Source organism: Cricetulus griseus, unplaced genomic scaffold (assembly GCF_003668045.3).
Source record: "Cricetulus griseus strain 17A/GY unplaced genomic scaffold, alternate assembly CriGri-PICRH-1.0 unplaced_scaffold_32, whole genome shotgun sequence".
NCBI lineage: Eukaryota > Metazoa > Chordata > Mammalia > Rodentia > Cricetidae > Cricetulus > Cricetulus griseus.
In genome coordinates, this window is record NW_023277053.1 from 1 (window position 1) to 19,153 (window position 19,153).

Genomic DNA, 19,153 nt, shown 5'->3' on the forward strand with positions numbered 1-19,153 from the left:
TGAGGAAAGGCACTCTATATAGCCCTTTGTATAGTGGTTCCCTGTGTAGATCAGGTTGAACATGACCATATAAATATCAACCTGCTTGTGCCTCTTGAGTGCTGGGATTGAAGGCGTGTATCACCACAGCAGTCAGTTTAACTTTTATTTACTTTTATTTTATGTTTTATGACATACAGATTCTCAGTGTAGTCCTGGATCTCTGTAACACTCTGTATTTCATATGTGGCCCTCCAACTCAGAGATGCTCCTGCCTCTGCCTCTGGAGTGCTGGGATTAAAGGTGTATGTCACCACACCCTGTTAGCATTGCTTGTTCTTGATTTAATTTTGGTGAGCAATATCTATCCAGAAAACCATCCCTTTCCTTTAGATTTTTTAATTCTATGGAGAACAAATTTTTCAAAGTATCACCTGATGATTCCCTGGATTTCCTCAGTGTCTGTTGTTATGTCCCCCTTTTCATTTCTGCTTTTGTAATTACCATGCTCTCTCTCTCTCTGCCTTTTCATTAATTTGGATAAAGGTTTGTCTATCTTGTTGACTTTCTCGAAGAACCAACTGTTTGTTTCATTGAGTCTTTGTAATGTTTTCCTAGTTTCTTCCTTTTTGATTTCAATCATCAGATTGATTATTTCCTGGTGTCTTCTGGGGTGAGTTGATTACTTTTGTTCTATACCTTTCTGTTGCGCTGCTAATTCTCTAGTGTGACTATTCTCCAGTTTCTTCATGTGGGGACTTAGTGCTATGAACTTTCTTCTTAACACTGTTTTCAAAGTTTCCTATTAGTTTTGGTATATTGTGTCTTCATTCTCATTAAATTCTAGGAAGTCTTTGATTTCTTTTTTTATTTCTTCCTTAATCCACAAATGGTCCAATTGTGCATTATTCAATTTCCAAGAGTTTGTGGGGTTTCCAAAATTTGTGTTGTTATTGAATTCTAACTTAAATGTATGGTGGTCTGATTAGATTCAGGTTTTTATTCCAATTCTTTTGTATCTGTGTAGGTTTGCTATGTTTGGGAGTATGTGGTCATTTTTACAGAATGTTCCATGAGGCGCTGATAAGAATTTATATCCTTTTTTGTTTGGATGGAATATAATATAAATATCTGTTAATCCCATGTGGGTCACAACTTCTGTTACTTCTTTTGTTTGCTTGTTAAGTTTCTGTCTGGTTGTCCTATCTATTGGTGAGAGTGATGCGTTGAAGTCTTCTACTATGAGTGTTTGAGGTTTTATGTGTGATTTGAGCTTTAGTAATTTTTTTTATCAGTTCAGGTTAGGGAGCAAGCTTGTTTCATATATAAGTCCTCTCTCCCTCTTCCTCTCCCTCCCCCTACCCCTATCTCTCCTCCCCCACTCATCCACTCACCACTCCACAGGCAGGGTAGGGCCCTCAACAGGGGCGCTCTGCAAAGTCCAAGAAATCTTCCTGTGCTGGCCTGGGCCCTTACCCATGTGTCCAGGGAAAGAATGTATCCCTTCACATGAGATTGTCTCTCAAAGTCCCTTCTTACACCAGGGAAAAACGCTAATCCACTTCCATTGTCTCCCTGGAGTACAGAGGCCTCCTTATTGACATCCATGTTCAGGGGTCTGGATCAGTCTTGTACTGGCCTTCCAAACAGCATCTCTGGTCGATGTGCTCTCCCTTGTTCAGGCCAAATGTTTCTGTGGGTTTCTCCAACCTGGTATATTCCCCTTCGAAATTCATTCCTCCCTCTCTTCAACTAAATTCCAGATTTCAGTTCAGTGTATTTCTGTGGATGTCTGTCTCTGCTTCCATCAACCACTGGATGAGGGCTCTAGGATGGCATAAAGTGTAGTCATCAATCTCATTTTAGGGGAAGGGCTTTTAGGTTATCCTCTCCACCATTGCCTTGATTGTCAGATCATGTCATCCTTGTAGGTCTCTGGAGATCTCCCTAGTTCCAGATCTCTTCTCGGTACTATAGTGGCTCCCTCTAATATGGTATCACTCATCCTGCTTGTTCTCTTCTTTCTTCCCCCTACTCAATATCTCTGCTCCTCCATTTTCTCTCCTCTACTCCTCTTATGGTGGCAGCACCCTCTCCCCTACCCTCCTGCTCCCAATTATCTCAGGAGTTCCTGCCACTTCCCATTCCTGGGGTCTATTTTCCCTTAGAGTCCTTCATGTTTCCTAGTTTCTTTGGTGAATACTTGGACCCTCATGGTAGAAAATAAAATAATGTTTTCTTTATGAATGTGGCTGCCTTTGTTTTGAGGGACATAGATGTTCAGGAATAAGAATTCATCTTGATGTACTTTTCCTGTGATGAGTATGAAATGCCCTTTTTCATCTCTTCTGATTGATTTTAGTTTGAAATCTAATTTGTTAGATATTAGGATTGTTACACCAGCTTGTTTCTTGATTCCATTTGATTGGAAAGTCTTGTCCTAACACTTTACTGGGAGGGAATGTCTGTCTTTGACTTTGAGATGTGTTTCTTGTATGCAGAATAAGGATGGATTTGATTTTCATATCTATTCTGTAAGCCTGAACATTTTATATGTAAGTGAAGACAATTGACCTTGAGAGATATTAATGACCATTGTTTGTTGATTCTTGTTTGGTTTGGATTTGTTGGTGCCAGTGTTATTATGTGTGGATTCACCCCCCACACACACTTTTTTTTTCTTCAGGGGTTTGGTAAAGTGCTTTTAAGCCGTGAACAGTTTGAATTGTTTCCCTCAGTATTTTTTTTTTTTTTGCTTTCTTTAGATTTTTTAAGAGATTTCTTTATTTCTTTAATTTTTTGGTTTGTCTTTTCCTCCATTTCATGTATTTTTTGTTTTTTTTTGTTTTTTGTTTTTTTTCTTCTGTGTCTTTCAGGTGATGGACTTGGGCCGGTCCTCAGTTGAATAGATATTTTAGGCCTGGTCCTTGTAATAGTTTCAAACACTAAGAAGGGTAAGTTGGCCATTTAGGCTTCTAGTACATGGTTGGGGTGGAATGGCAGCACCATTTTGTTCTCACACCATCAATGAGTAAGTGATCCTTTTTCCCCTCATCTTCAACAAAGTGAACTGTCTTTGATATTATTCTCTCAATGTTTCTGACTAAAATTAAAATCTCCAATAAATTTCAATTTGCTTTGATTGGATGTTCTTGAGGAATATTTTGTTTATTGGTTTGCTTTTTTGAGGCCAGGTCACCCATTATATTCCAGGCTGTCATAGAGATCTCCATGTAGATTAGGTTGTTCAAGAACTTACAGATATAATACTCCCCCTGAATCAAGATTGCTGGCATTGAAAGCGAGACACCACATCCATCCTGTTTAATATTTCATTTTATTTCATTTATTGTTATTGTTGAAAGACCCCTGCCCCTTAGCCCTTTCTTTCTCAAGTTTGTCTCCTCTTCCTCCTGTCGGCGGCTTCCCCGATCCCCACCCCCGGCAGCTTCCACTTCCCCCGCCACCCACCGCATGCCCTGCCCGAGAACGAGCACCAGGTGGGCCGGCACGAGAACAAACACCAAGTGAGCCGGCCTGGAGCCCTGCCCCTGAGCCCCCGCCCGATGAGAAACACTCTGTCCCAAGGTCTCCGCCCCCAAGGTCAGCCATCTGGACGCGGAGGGAGGGGGAATTGAGTCTGTTGTACCAGACACCAGACCTTGAGAATATGCTGATCTGGAATGGCTCTGTGTCTCATTTGAACCATCCAATAGAAATGATTCTGTATTTCGCCTCATTTGAAAGACTCTATGTTTCACCTCATTTGAATAACTCTGTACTTTGCCTCATTTGAATAACCCTGTATAGCACCTCATATACATTGACCAATGGGAATAGCTCTGTACAATGCCTCATTAGAATTATCCAATAGAATCCCTGCTCCTAGCTTGCGCCTTTTTCCCTATATAAGGACCCCTTTCCCTTGGCTCGGGGCACTTGGCCTCACAGAAGCTAAGTCGCCCGGGTACCCGTATCTCCAATAAAACCTCTTGCGGTTTTGCATCCAAGTCTGTGGTCTCGCTGATTCCTGGGTTCTGGTCTCCTTCTACGAAAGTACCTCTTTGGGGGGTCTTTCATTGTAAAGACATTTTATTGTATGTATATGGGGCTCTGTTAACACAATTCTTCAGAGACCTTGAAAGAACAGTACTCAAATTCATATGGAAAAACAACAAACCCAGGATAGCCAAAACAACCCTGTGTACTAGAGAAACTTCCAGAGGCATCACCATTTCTGACTTCAAGCTCTATTATATATAGAGCCATAGTCCTGAAAACAGCTTGGTATTGGCACAAAAATGGACAGGTTGACCAATGGAATCTAATTGAAAAACCTGATATTACCCATGCACCTATGAACACCTGATTTTTGACAAAGAAGCTAAATGTATACAATAGAAAAAAGAAAGCATCTTCAACAAATGGTGCTGGCATAACTGGATTCGGACATGTAGAAGATTGCTTGTCCCCAGGTGTGACTCAAAATTGGGAACTGGCCTTAATTACTGACTATGAGATGCAGATTTGTCTCTGTCTTGTACCTCTCTGCAGCAGCCAGAACTGTCATGGTACCGGTACATTAATAAGAATCTCACAGCATTGTGGATTCCTCAATGTTTGATGCATCATGGGACATTTGAGGAAGATGAACGTTTGTTTACACATGACTGGACCCAATTATTCTGTGTCAACTTGGGTACCATTGTGGACCCATATTATCACATACTGAGTGAAGACTCTATAGACTTTTTGTGTCACATCTTACCAATCCTACTGTTCTACACTGTTTTAAGTATCTAGAGACCAACAAGTCTGTTTGTGATTGAGGTTAGTTGCCAGAACAGAGATGTCCATCCAGCAGGCTCACCTAAGGCACACGGGTCTTTCTATGACATTTTTTCTTTCTCTTTTGAGATCTGTTTGAACAACCAATGATCTAAGTACAAATGTAAGGATCTCTGGGCTGACAGCCACAGATAAATGGAAATTCTAAAGAAGTTGTGGAGTCCTATTCCCTTGTCCACCTATTTGTTCTTCCCTCTGAGAATGGAGAATCCATTTTTTCCAGGCTCTTTGGCCAAGGCTCAGGTCTATCTACAGACGAACTCTGCCTAAAACTCCTTCGAGAGCTGGTCACTCTTATAGACCTGATGATACATCGTTACCATACCCATCCCCACTTCACACTGTGATAAAAACCCTTGATTCAGGCCAAGAATTGATGTATCATGGAAGAGTTGTCCTTGCAGACAAGGACCAGGATATTGAATTCTAACTTTAATGTGTGGTGGTCTGATAAGACACGTGATTATTCCAACTTTTTTGTAACTGTTGAGGTTTGCCATGTTGACGTGAATGTGGTCGATTTTACAGATGGTTCCATGTGATACTGAAAAGAAGGTATATTCTTTTGAGTTTGGATGGGAAGTCCTATAGATGTCTGTTAATCCCTATTGGGTCATAACTTCTGTTAGGTCCTTTTGCTCTTTGTTAATTTTCTGTCTGGTGGTCCAGTCCAGTGGTGAGATTGGGGTGTTGAAGTCTCCCAGTATGACACTATGAGGTCTTATAGGTGATTTGGGGTTTAATAATGTTTGTTTTTCTAATGTTGGTGACTTTGTTCTTGGGGCATAGATGTTTAGAATTTAGACCTCTTCCTGATGGATTTTTCCTCTGATGAGTATGAAATGACCTTCTTCATCTCATTTGATTGATTTTAGCTTGAAGTATAATTTGTTAGATACTAGGATAGCTATCCCAGCTCATATCTTAAGTCCATTTGATTGGAATACCTTATCCCAACCATTTACACTGAGGTAATGTCTGTCTTTGAATTCGAGGTGTGTGTGCAGCATAGCAATGGATTCTGTCTTCATATCACCTTGGGTAGCCTGTGTCTTTTTATAGGCGAGTTAAAACCATTAATATTGACAGAAGTTAATGACCATCGAATGCTTATTATTGTTTGTTTTTAATTTGTTGTTGGTAGTGGTATTGTATGTGGAGCTACCCTGCTTTTACTTTTAAGTTTTCATAAAGTGAGGTTATTCATTGCCTATGTTTTTGTGAGTGTAGTGCATTTCCTTAGTTTGGAGTTTTCCTTCAAGTACTATCTGTATGGTTGGATTAGTGGTTACATATTATGTAAATCTTGTTTTGTCAAGGAATATCATGTTTTCTCCATTCATAGTGATTGAAAGCTTTGCTGGGTATAGTATAGGCATCCCTATTCCCTTAGAGTTGGTAAAATATCTATCCAGGTCCTTCTGACTTTCATAGTTTCCATAGAGATGTCTGGTGTATTTCTGATAGTTTGCCTTTTTATGTTACTTGGCCTTTTTCCTTTGCTGCTCTTACTATTCTTCCTTTATTTTGTATTTTTGGTGTTTTAATTATTACATGACGAGGGGACTTTCTTTTGTGGTCCACTCTATTTGGTATTCTGTAGGCTTCTTGTACTTTCATTAGCATGTCTTTCTTCATGTTGCGAAAGTTTTCTTCTATGGTTCTGATGAATATGTTTTCTGCACATTTGAGTTAGGTTTCTTCAGCTTGTTCTATACCCATAATCCTTAGGTTTGGTCTTTTCACGGTGTCCCATATTTCCTGGATATTTTGTGTTAAGGATTTGTTGGACTTAATATTTTCTTTGCTTGATGAATTTATTTCCTCTAGTTTATCTTCATTGTCTGAGATTCTGTCTTCCATCTCTTGTATTCTGTTGGTTATGCTTGCATCAATGGTTACTAATCGTTTACTCAGATTTTACACTTCCAGCATTCTCTCAGTTTGTGCTAACTTAAATGCCCTCTTCTGATAATGAGATTAATGACTAATTCCTATGACATCATATACCTTCTTCCAACAGCTGGTGTAAGTAGAAGCAGAAACCCACAGCTAAACATTGAACTGAACTGGAATCCAGTTGCAGAGAAGGAGGACTGATGAGCAAAGGGGTCCACATAAGGCTGGTAAAACCTACTAAAACAGCTGGCCAGAACAAGTTGAGAGTTCTTGGCCCCCTGATTGACACCTGGGAAACCAGCATGGAAGTGAACCAGACTCCCTGAATGTGGGTGTCAGTGAGGAGACCTTGGAAATCTATGAGACCTCTGGTAGTGCATCAGTACTTCTCCCTATCACAGGAATTGACTTTGGGAGCCCATCCCACATGGAGCGGTAATCCCTGAGCCTAGACACAAGGGGCTTGGCCAAGGCCCTATCTCCAAGAATAAGACCGACTTTGAAAACTCCCTATTGAAGGCCTCATCCCCCCTTGGGAGGAGAAAGGGGATAGAATAGGCAGGGTATTACTTTGGGGAGAGGCAAGGGAGGAGGGTAGGCAAAGGGACCTGTGATTGACATATAAAATAATTTTTTTCTAATTAAAATAAAAAATAAAATATGTGTAGCAATTAAAGAATTTAAATGAAAAATAAAGTGACATATAATTGATGAGAAGTCATTTAAAATGTCCTCATAGCATTATTCTGGAATGGAGTTGAGTTGAAAGTCATTTCTTTATTAGAATGGGGACCTGGAATTAATAAAGTTGTAAGTTAGTTCTCAGAGTCTCATCTCAACATAGGACAGAGTCAGCCTTCCTTCTTATCACCTGCTACTATGACATCACACAGCATGTAAGTGAGAATGACTTTCTTATCAAGAGATAGATAATTATAAACTTCAGATTTTTCTAGGCATGGTCAATTGACTATCTTGATGTGGTGAGAGTTGAGATTGAAACCATTTTAAAAGAAACTCTAAAGTAGTCACTGCATTGAGGTAAATCAGACTATATGCATCCCTTCCTGTAAAAATCTAATTATTTCCAGAGTACCTCAAATGTAATCCTTGATACTTTCCCACCTTAAAATAGAATTATGTTTTGTTTGGTCAAGATAGGATTTCTCAGTATAACAGTCCTGGCGGTCATAGAACTCACTGTGTAGGTAATGCTGGCCCAGAAATCACTGAGATGTGCCTGTGTCTGCTTTAATCCCAAATGCATCACCTTAAAGTGAAACATTATCTTATTTCTTTCCTCTTTTCATTTATTCCTTCCTTCTTCCTTGTTTTCAATGTACTTTTGGTAAAAAGTACATTTACACCCCAAACCACGGAGCTATTTTTGATTAATGGCTGCTCGATAAAGTTAAATAAATTTTATTCAGTGTAGTGGACCTTTGGCAATTGAATGAGACAGAGGGCAGGAGACAATGAGCTAGTGTCTGAGTTACAAAATTGGGAAAAAAGAAAGGTTGAAAGGGGATAATCTCTGTTGGTAGAAAGAGTGGATGTATTTTCTTTGGGGAAAACATGATGTCTGATAGACCTGATGTGAAGATTATAATTTGGGAAGCAATTAAAACTGTGTGGCCAAAAAGAACAGGGTGATTTTTTCTCACTTCTTTTGCCTTTGTTTATATTTTTATTCTAGATTAGTTTCTATTTTTCTTTTTGTTATTTCAACATACTTTCAGACAGCCCAGGCTTCACTCAGTCTCACCAAGTAATTGTTGATGACCCTGCACTCTAACCCTATGGCTTCTACTCCTCAGTTCTGGGGTTACAGGGAAGCCTCACTTCTTCAAGACTCTGTTTTGTTTTTTTTTTCTGCTTACTGTTATTTTAAGAGACTTTCTGTCTGTGTAGCCTAAGCTACAGGAATTCTATGTAGTACAGGCTGGGTTCAAACTCACCGAGACCTAAGAATATGTTTACTTAGTCCTGGGATGAAAGGTGTGTGCAGGGATTAAGGATGTGCGCTGTGATTAAAGGTGTCAGCAGGGAATAAAAGCCACTGACTTTCTCCAAATTTTTTTATTGTTATGTTGAATTTGTCCCCTGAAACTCTCAGGAAGGCAGTAAATAGTGACACTCATTGGCATTTTTATTATTCTCATGAATACTATGTTTTCATATGAATATTTCTTAAGATAAACATTGCTTTATTTTATTAAAATACATAATATAAACTACTAATAAATATCTGTGCAAATAAATCATACATTTTTTATACTGAAGGTTCAATCATTTTTGCACATTTTGGCTAATCCATTTGCACAATTTGCATTCTTCCCTACAATGTGCAATTACTTATTCTCTCAGGAAAACAACAGCTTGAAATTTCAGTAGTCAAAATTCTTAGTGTTGTGGTTTATGTGTATGTGCCAATGCCCATGTGTGGTCTCATGCTTCCTGGCATATTCGTATAATATAAGGAAAAGGCCAAATAAAACAACTTAAATTAACTGGAGACAGTCTGCTAAACATGATTGCTCTAAGAAAATCACAGTTGAAGAATCAAGAAATAGATGAAGGTTCATTTGGGTTCATATTTTTCTTCTTTTCGGGAGGAATGATGAGAACCTATGCACAAAATGCTCCTCATTTAATAGAAAATATATGATCCAAATAAGACACATGTTTTCCAATTCTGCTTATATCCCAAACATATCATCACATGGTTGGGGCCTAATTGGTTTTCTAACCTGTCAACAGCTTAACTTCTGAACAGTCACAAATGTTTACCTGTTTAAAAGCTGAGAATCTGGCAGAAATTCTGGAACACATGCAAAGAGTTTATTATGACCAAAATCCAAAAATCTGATATATAGTTAACTTCTTGGAACTCAATACATATGGTAACCCAGACCATATGGTAGATACAGTTTTCCCTCATAAGGAGTTAAACTCCATATGCCCAGTATTTCTTAACCACTAACTTACATTCCCATCAGATCTTTAAAATGTTTTCAAGTTTCTCTAAGGCCAAGGTACTCTTTCTTGTCTTTTGATATTCTTTTGTATATTTTTCATTTTTTTGACACAGGGTTTCTCTGTGTAGCGTTGGAGCCTGTCCTTTTACTCACTATATGGACTATGCTGACCTGTACTCACAGAGATCCACCTGCCTCCTAGGTGCTGGGCTTAAAAGCATGCAACACCACACCCTGGTCCTTTTTGTTCTTTAATGATTGCCATTGTCACTGTTGTGGAAAGGAAGCAAATCCTGGATTTAAGTTGAATACCTCAATCCATAGTAAAGTGTGTGGTTCTGAATCTGTAATTTTGGAAATTAACAATTCAAATATTGATAAATATCCATCCATGTAATTTGTCTTTCATTTATTGTCCCTAAATAACTGGAGAACATATTTTGGCACTAATTTATGCATGGAAATATTTCTAATAATGTAGCTGTTTAATAATGTGTCCATTTGTCAGAATAAATAATTACTTGCCTCCCTAATGTCCAGGATCTACTCCATTGGGGACATGGGCCATTGAGTGGTTTTGATCATTAAACTACTTTCAGAAGTGTGCCAGAATTTAAGTTTGAAAGTAGAAAAACCCATGAAAGTCTGTTCACTATATGGCCATTGAGCACATTATACCAGACCAGTTCCTATTCTATTTTGTAGGCTTCTTCAGGGAGGTAGCTTAGTTTCAAAGAAAATGATTTGCAAAGGGTATGACCTTATTTGAGGAAGTGTATCACTGTGGAGGAGGGTTCATTGTTACCTTAATGCTTAATCAAAATCCAGTGTCTATGTTCACTTCCTATTGCCTTCTCAAATTGTAATCCACTCTATTAAACATTTTCCTTTATAAGACTTGCAGTGGTCATGGTGGCGTCTCATAGCAATACAAACCCTAAGCAAAAGAAGGGCTTATACTGTGATATTACTTTAGTAGACATGACCATGTTTTTGTTTAGAGTAGTTGGGACTTTTGGTACTTTGGGTTAGGAAAACAGTGGAATAGTATAAATGTTGCCAAATCAGCCTTACTAGCAGGAGAATAGAAGATTTGATCTCTGGGGCCTGGCTCAAGAAGTTTCAAGGCAAAGAATTTTAGTATGTTGCATAGACCCCAGAGTTGTGATATTTTGTTGAAGAATGTGTATGGTTTTGCCCTTGTCTGAAGAGTTTGCCTGAAGCCAAATTGAAGAATTTAGGAATAATTCCAAAATTAAAGGAAAACTCAAAACAACCTATATAAAAACTATTATTTATTAACTACTGTCCATATCTATTAAGATTCATAATGTAAAGAAACCATTTGAACAAATTGAATATAAAATGTATATTTTGACCAGAAAAGTAGCAAGAACAAGTAGAAAGGAACTAAATCCTGGGTTCAAGGAGATAAATGAGGTGGAATAAACTGTATGGTAACCTCACGGCAAGATCACACAGAGTAGTTTCCAAATTTGAAAACATATTAAAGAAAAGCTTAGAGACTATCATGGTGGTGCATAGAAGCATAGGCAGGAGGAATTCTGAATTTGATATCATTCAGATATTCAGTGTAAATTCCATTTTACCCAAGCCTCAACATTGAAGGAAACCTTGGAAAAGAGAAATCTGTTGAGGGTGTAATTGAATGAGAAGGCTATGTTTTAGTGTTAGCAAGCAGAGTATTTGGCAGTCATTCTTTACAGTCATGGATAGAAGAATGGCATTACAGAACTTTCTTCCATGACTAAGAAATGCTACAAGAACAGTCAAGTTTCAGATGTGTTTCTTAATGGAGAACTTGATGTATAGGAAGCATGCAGTGAGAAACATACACTGAGTCTTCCATGTGCATCTGAAATTTCAAATCCTATATGTAGAACACACATCTTCAAAAACTCCATAGCTCCTCCTGGAAAGGCACACTCATTTGGGAACCAAGGATTCAAAAACAGTAGTGTAGTGGTATATTTTTTTTTATCATTTATTAAAGCTTGCTTGAGGTTTCAGAAATTAATGTCAGGCATAAGGCAGTGAATCCAGGCCCACAACTTTATTCCAAGCAGCAAGAAGCTAGGAGATTATGGTACACAACTTTAACTCTAGGACACAGGTTTAAGAGATAGACATATCTCAGTGATTCCAAGACATCCCATATCTACATAAGAATAATTCTGTCTAAAGGAGAATCATAGCTCACCTGTAAACCCAACATTAGGGAAGTATATAAGAAAGAAGCCAGTTCTCAGAGAGGAATCTATTGTCTAGCGATGCTGAAAAACTGTTATGGTATGATGCTTTTTCCAGCTAGTAGAGACAGAATGAACACATTCAGCCTTAGACAAAGGCAAGAAGTTGAGGCCAGCTGCTTTTCTGTTATTCAACTTGAAGCTTGATCCCAAATATTAGTCTCTGCCATTTATTTTTTCATAGTACACATTAGCCTCTGGGTAATATTTTCTCCAGACCAGGACTTATACTATATGAGTAGTAAACCATTATAAAATAAATAGAATGATTTCATTCATACATTATCATGTATCATACATTTGTGGAAGTACATAGAGAAATCATATATGGGAATATTCCTACACTTTAAAACAATACCTCTTCCTCACATTCTAGTCATTGCAATGTTTGTCCTGTAAATCATTTACATCTGTCTTTATAGTGCCAAGTGTTAGAGTGTTTTTAGATACAGAATTTGTTTCTTTCTGGTTTCTTTTTTTTTCTTTTTGGAGGCAATTCTCCTTAACAATCCTATAGATCTTAGGACATTCTAATTTTAAGAGTGGAAAGCGTACTATAAAAACTACTTTCTCTGTTCTTTGTGTTCTGAAGATCAGAATGTTCTTGGGACAGATTCAATTTGTATTTTTTCCTAAGACAAGACTGTTATCAATCTTGACTGTACTAATCTAACAAGAAGTGGAAACACTTTAACACTCTATTAGCATTTTACTTTTCTCCATAATCGTATCCATGGCATGAATCAATAATATCTGCATATCTTTCTACCTTGAAAGAAAAATAGCAAGAAAAAGTTAGATAATATAAAATATATTATATTAAATTGAAATTTGTATTATTACTATGTAATTTCTTAATGAATCAAAATAGTCAATATAGGATACATTTGCAACTCAATGCAATATGACATAATATGTTCAAATAGTATATTTGGTAACAAATGAACTAGTGGAGAAATGGCTGGCAAACAGTGCTTTCATACTTAGGTGGATTCTCGAAAAATCAAATGTTCAACATGAAAAACTAATGGAACTGTTTTCATTAACAACAAAAAGTATTAAATTCGGCATAGGAATGTCATATTTAGGTTGAGTAGACATAGCATTTGTCAGTAAATCCAAAAGAGGAATTTTTGCTGTTCAAAATAAACTTGAGAGACATTGGAATCATTTGTGTAACTGCAATACTGTGAAATAGTGAGCGTTTTATTGGAATATGGAAACCAAATGGAAAATGAGTTTGGAGACATTGGTGAGGCATCAATTTCCGACTGTACCATGGCTGTAGGAAGTATATTATTTATCCAGTATGAGAAATGCTTTCAGCAGCGGTACCCTTGAGGTTCTGTCTACTATTTGAACTACAGATTTCAGGTTTGTTTTAATTAATGATCAGACACAATTTAAAATGCCTGGGCAAAGTATCGATCAGTGCTCTCAAGTCACAAACCCAGGTGGTAGAGATAATGACCATCAGCTGGAAAACCAGATCCTTCAAACACAGAAAAGGAAAAACTAAGTGTTGGTCACTCTGAAAAATTCATGTTTTTTTGCAGCTCTGTTGTGGAACTAGTCAGGAACTGAGGACATTTTTAGCTGTGTTCCAGTCTCTGAGTGTGGTAGCATGGAATGAAGATTTTTTGCCTAACACACAGAATAGTATTAGGAAGGTAAAACTTTAAGATAAACATCTTGAAAGGATCCATAAAGAGGCAATTGACAGATGGCTTGTTCTCAGGTAAATGTATGCACAAGGATGTGACATGTTGACAGTCCACTGAGAAATGCTTCCTTTGCAGAGCTCAGTACTCACTGGAGCTCCTCATTCTCTGAAGTCTGTTTTAATGATTTATTTTTATTTTCAGTGGAAACTTGTTATCACTGTCATTTTTATGCACTATCCTGCTTTTCACTCTTCCCTGCTTCTCAATTTCTAGTATAACTTAGCTACATCAATGCAAACCTTGAACGATTTATAACATTTCTGATATTAGAGATGAATTTTGATACTCAATTTGAACTGAGGACAATTTCAGATATTATGTATCACTGATAAAAGGCATAAATTTCATGAATATATTCAATGTTGGTCACTTAGATCTCTCTTAAAAAGTCACAGCATCCTCCCTCTAAACATATAACATTTGAAAATTTCAGATTGATTACTGATAACACAGCAAGTTCTACAGTTAAATAATATTTCCTTTGGTGCAAATACCATCTCAAACCATCTTCATAAGGGGAAAAAAATTTCATTTCAGGGTCTGTTGTCTTTCAAGGACGTGGCAATCAATTTCTCCAAGGAGGAATGGGAATTCCTGAATACATCTCAGAGGGATTTGTACAGAGATGTCATGTTGGAGAATTACAGCAACTTGGTTTCTGTAGGTGAGAATAAATTATTTTCTGATTACTACTTAGCCCTACAAATGTGTAACAACTTGTATTAGTATTTTGAATTATTTTCTATGAATGAATATCATCTCCTAATCATTCCTAGATATTGGTGAACGTAATGTTTACTGCAACTTTTCTTATATTGTTTTAAATAATCTTTTAATTTAGCCTAACTTTCAACTCATTAACATGTGATGTTATTTGTTTTCATTCAGTAGCAATAATTTGTAAATGCAGTTTGAATTCAAAAGTTTTATATTTGTTATTTTGTAGTGAAAGGGAACTTGAAAGTTTAAAAACTTATAATTAATTCTTAAAAGTTACAACACCATCCAGGTGGTGGTAGCTCACTCATGTAATCCCAGCACTAGTGAAGCAGAGGCAAACAGATCTCTAGGAGTTCAAGACAAGCCTGATATACAAAGGCTAGTTCAGCAGTGCCTCCAAAGCAACAGAAAAACCTGTCTCGAAATCTCTGCCCCACAAAATGTTCACAATTCCTGTCAAGTATTTACTAAATAGACTTCACTCATGATACTCTCCTTATGTTCGTTTATGTTCACTGAGTACAAGCTTATGTTATAACCCAACTAATTCTGCATCATGTAAAGAAATTATCTCATGTTTCTTCTAATTCATAGGCCTTTCTAAATCAAAGCCAGAGCTAGTCACCTGTCTTGAACAAAACAAAGAACCTTGGATGGTGAATATAGAGGAAGCAGAAGGAATGGAACCAGGTAAATTGAAAGGAAACAATGGTTCATGTGTGGATTACCAAACAAGGAATGAACAACAACTAGAGTAGGATTAGCCCTGCTCCTTACTACAAACAATGCCCAAGTCTTTCTTTTAGAATTGTGTGCTAGAATCCAGCACACAGATGATATTACAAGGTTTACCTGAATTTCATCAGAATAGTAACTGTATAAAATTTAGAATGCTAGTAGCAATTGACACTGTATGTGTGGTTTTATTTTATGTTCCAATATATGACTGAACTTTTCTAATGTATGTCAGTGATAAATGTATTACTTATTTTTTTTTTCAAGACAGTGTTTCTCTGTGAAGGTTTGGAGCCTATCCTGGCACTCACTCTAGAGACCAGGCTGGCCTCGAACTCAGAGTTCTGCCTGCCTCTGCCTCCCAAGTGCCTGGATTAAAGGTGTGTACCCCCAAAGCCCGGCGATAAATGGCTTACTTTTACTAGAGTTTTTCCTATATTTTTGAACATTTTTGAAATATATCTGCATCAGTTTATTTTTCTTTCATTTACCTCTTTGTGTACCACCCCTTTACTACCCTAACCCAATGTCATGATTTTGCAATGCATTTTATTTCTCTATAAAAAACAATCATAAAATACATAAAAATATAGGAAGATTTGGGCTGGCTAATTGTTTTGAAACAAAAGACTTTGAATTTTATTTATATACCCTGGGGTTAAGCAACTGAAAATCCAATTTTCATACTCCTGGAAATTAGGGATCACACTTATTTTCTTGTCAAATATATGACTTTTGATCTACTTTCAATATACAAGCTAAGATTTTGGTTTCTTTGAGCTTGTGTGGGTTTTGGCCTCCTGTCACAGACTTGATAATCATATTTTGATTGGTCATATACTGTTTCAAAATTCTGCTTCACTAGAGTCATCTACTCTTTCGTTCCTATATGTTCTCTCTGAAAGCAATTATTCTATTTATTCATAGGTGCCTCCATCATGATGGGAGTGCTAAGATGAAAAGAATCCCATATAGGGCTTAATTTCCAAAATCTCAATATTAAGCTTCTCTAGTAAAGGATGAGTGAAGCACCAATCTATGGGATCAAAAATATACTATTGGTTAAATGCCACGTTCATTTAGTGGAATAATAATTGTTTTTATCTACTGCCCATGCCATTTTAGTATCAGTTTCTTGGCTCTAAAGCAGTGTCAGATATGGGTTCCAACAATGGAGTTGGCAGTAAGCGTCAAATACTCATTAGTCTTTACCAGCACATCCCTGTCACTTTTCTGCATATCTTCTAGGCCAGTCAAAATATGTGGTCAAATGGTACATAACTTGGAAAATTGATGACTATGCTCTCCCTGTGTAGCATATATAATACTTTATTTTTGGTCTATTTTTTATTAGAATTACAAACAAGATTGAATTATATGACAATTCATTTCCCTTCTCCCTTCCTTCCTCCCCTACCACACCCCAACTAAAACCCTACCTATAACATATCCTTTCTTCTAATCTTCACCTGACTCAAACTTTCTGATCCCTCATGACCTCTGCATCCTTCCTTTCCTTCCCTTCTCATTCTCATAGCTCCCTCACCCTCTTCCCATGTTCTCAATTTGTCAGGGGATGGTGACACTTTCCCCTTCTCCAGGGGACAAAGTTAGTCTCTTTTAGGGTACTCCTTGTCTAATAGTTTTGCTGGCAGTGTGAACTGTAGGCTGGTAATCCTTTACTCTATCTCTAAAATCCACATATGAGTGAGTACATATTATATTTGACTTTTTGTTATTGGGTTACCTCGCTCAGAATGGTTTCTTCCAATTCCATCCATTTTCCTGCAAATTTCAAGATTCCATTGATTTTTTTTTTGCTGTTGAGTAGTACTCCATTGTATATATGTACCACATTTTCTCTATCCATTCATCAGTTGAGGGGCATCTAGGCTGCTTCCAGTTTCTGGCTATTACAAATATTGCTGCTATGAACAACTTGAACAGATGTCCTTGTTGTATGAATGTGCTTCTTTTGGGAATATGCCTAGGAGTATAATTACTAGATTTTGTGGTAGACTGATTCCCAATTTCTTGAGGAATTGCCATACTAATTTCCAAAGTGGCTGTACAAGTTGGCATTCCCACCAGCAATGGAGAAGTATTCCCCTTTTTCCACATCCCCTCCAGCATAAACTGTCATTGGTGTTTTTGATTTTCCACATTCTGACAGGAGTAAGATAGTATCTCAGATTTATTTTGATTTGCCCTTCCCTGATGGCTAAGGATGTGGAACACTTTCTTATGTGTCTTTCAGACATTTTAAATTCCTCTCTTGAGAATTGTCTATTTAGTTCTGTATGCCAATTTTTAACTGGATTGTTTGGTGTTTTGGAGACTAGCTTCTTGAATTCTTTTTATATTTAATAAATCAGCCCTCTGTCAGAGGTGGGGTTGGTGAATATCTTTTCTCAGTCTGTGAGCTGCGTTTTGTCTTGATGACTGTTTCCTTTGCCTTACAGAAGCTTCTCAGTTTCAGAAGGTCCTATTTATTTATTGTTTATCTCAGTGTCTGTGTCGTAGGGTTATGTTCAGGAAGCAGTTTCCTGTACCAATTAATCCAAGGGTATTTCCCAATTTATCTTGCAATAGGTTCAGTGTGGTTGGGTTTATGTTCAGGTCTTTGATCCATTTTGACTTAAGTTTTGTACAGGGTGAAAGGCTTTGGTCTATCTGTAGTCTTCTTTATGTTTGTATTCAGTTATGAAAGCACCATTTGTTGAAGATGTTCTCTTTTTTCCAATGTATATATTTGGATTGTTTGTCAAAAATCAGGTGTTTGTAGGTGTGTGGGTTAATACCAGGGTTTTCATCTCTATTCCATTGGTCTACCTGTCTATTTTTGTGCTGACAGCATGCTGTTTTCAGGACTATTTCTCTATAATAGAACTTGAAGTCACGGATGGTGATGCCTCCAGAAGTTCCTCTATTGTACAGGGTTGTTTTGCTATCCTTGGTCTTTGTTCCTCCATATAAAGTTGATAATTGTTCTTTCAAGGTCAGTGAAGAATTGTGTTGTGATTTTGATGGGGATTGCATTGAATCTGTAGATTGCTTTAGGCAAGATTGCCATTATTACTATGTTGATCCTGCCTATCCAAGAGCATGAGAGAGCTTTGTATTTTCTGGTATCTTCTTTAGTTTCTTTCTTTAGAGACTCAAAATTCTTATGGTACAGGTCTTTCACTTTTTGGTTAGTATTACCCCAAGGCATTTTATGTTGTTTGTGGCAATTGTAAAGGATGATGTTTCTCTGATTTATTTCTCTATCAATATGTCATCTGTATATTGTAGGGCTACAGATTTTTTTGAGTTAATCTTGTATCCTACCACTTTGCTGAAAGTGTTTTTTAACTGTAGGTGTTCCCTGGTGGAGTTTTGTAGGTCACTTATGTAGACTATCATATCATCTGTAAATAGTGAGAGTTTGACTTCTTCCTTTGCAGTTTGTATTCCCTTGATCTCCTTTTGTGGTCTTACTGTTCTAGATAGAACTTCAAGGACAATATTGAGGAGGTATGGAGAGAGTGAACAGTCTTGTTCTTGATTTTAGAGGGATTGCATTGAATTTCTCTCCATTTAATTTGATGTTGGCTGTCAGCTTGCTGTATATTGCTATTATTATGTTGAGGTATATTCCTGTTATCCCTGATTTCTCTAAGACCTTTTTAATGAAGGGTGTTGGATTTTGTCAAATGCTTTTCCTGGCATCTAGTGAGATGATGATGTGATTTTTTCCCTCAGTCTGTTTATATGGTGGATTGCATTGATAGACTTTCATATACTGAACCATCCTTGCATCACTGGGATGAAGCCTACTTGATCGTGTTGATTTCTCAGATTTGGTCTTGCATTCAATTTGCCAGTATTTTTTTATTGGTTTTTCGAGACAGGGTTTCTCTGTGGCTTTGGAGGCTGTCCTGGAACTAGCTGGTCTCGAACTCATAGAGTTCTGTCTGACTCTACATCCCGAGTGCTGGGATTAAAGGCGTGCACCACC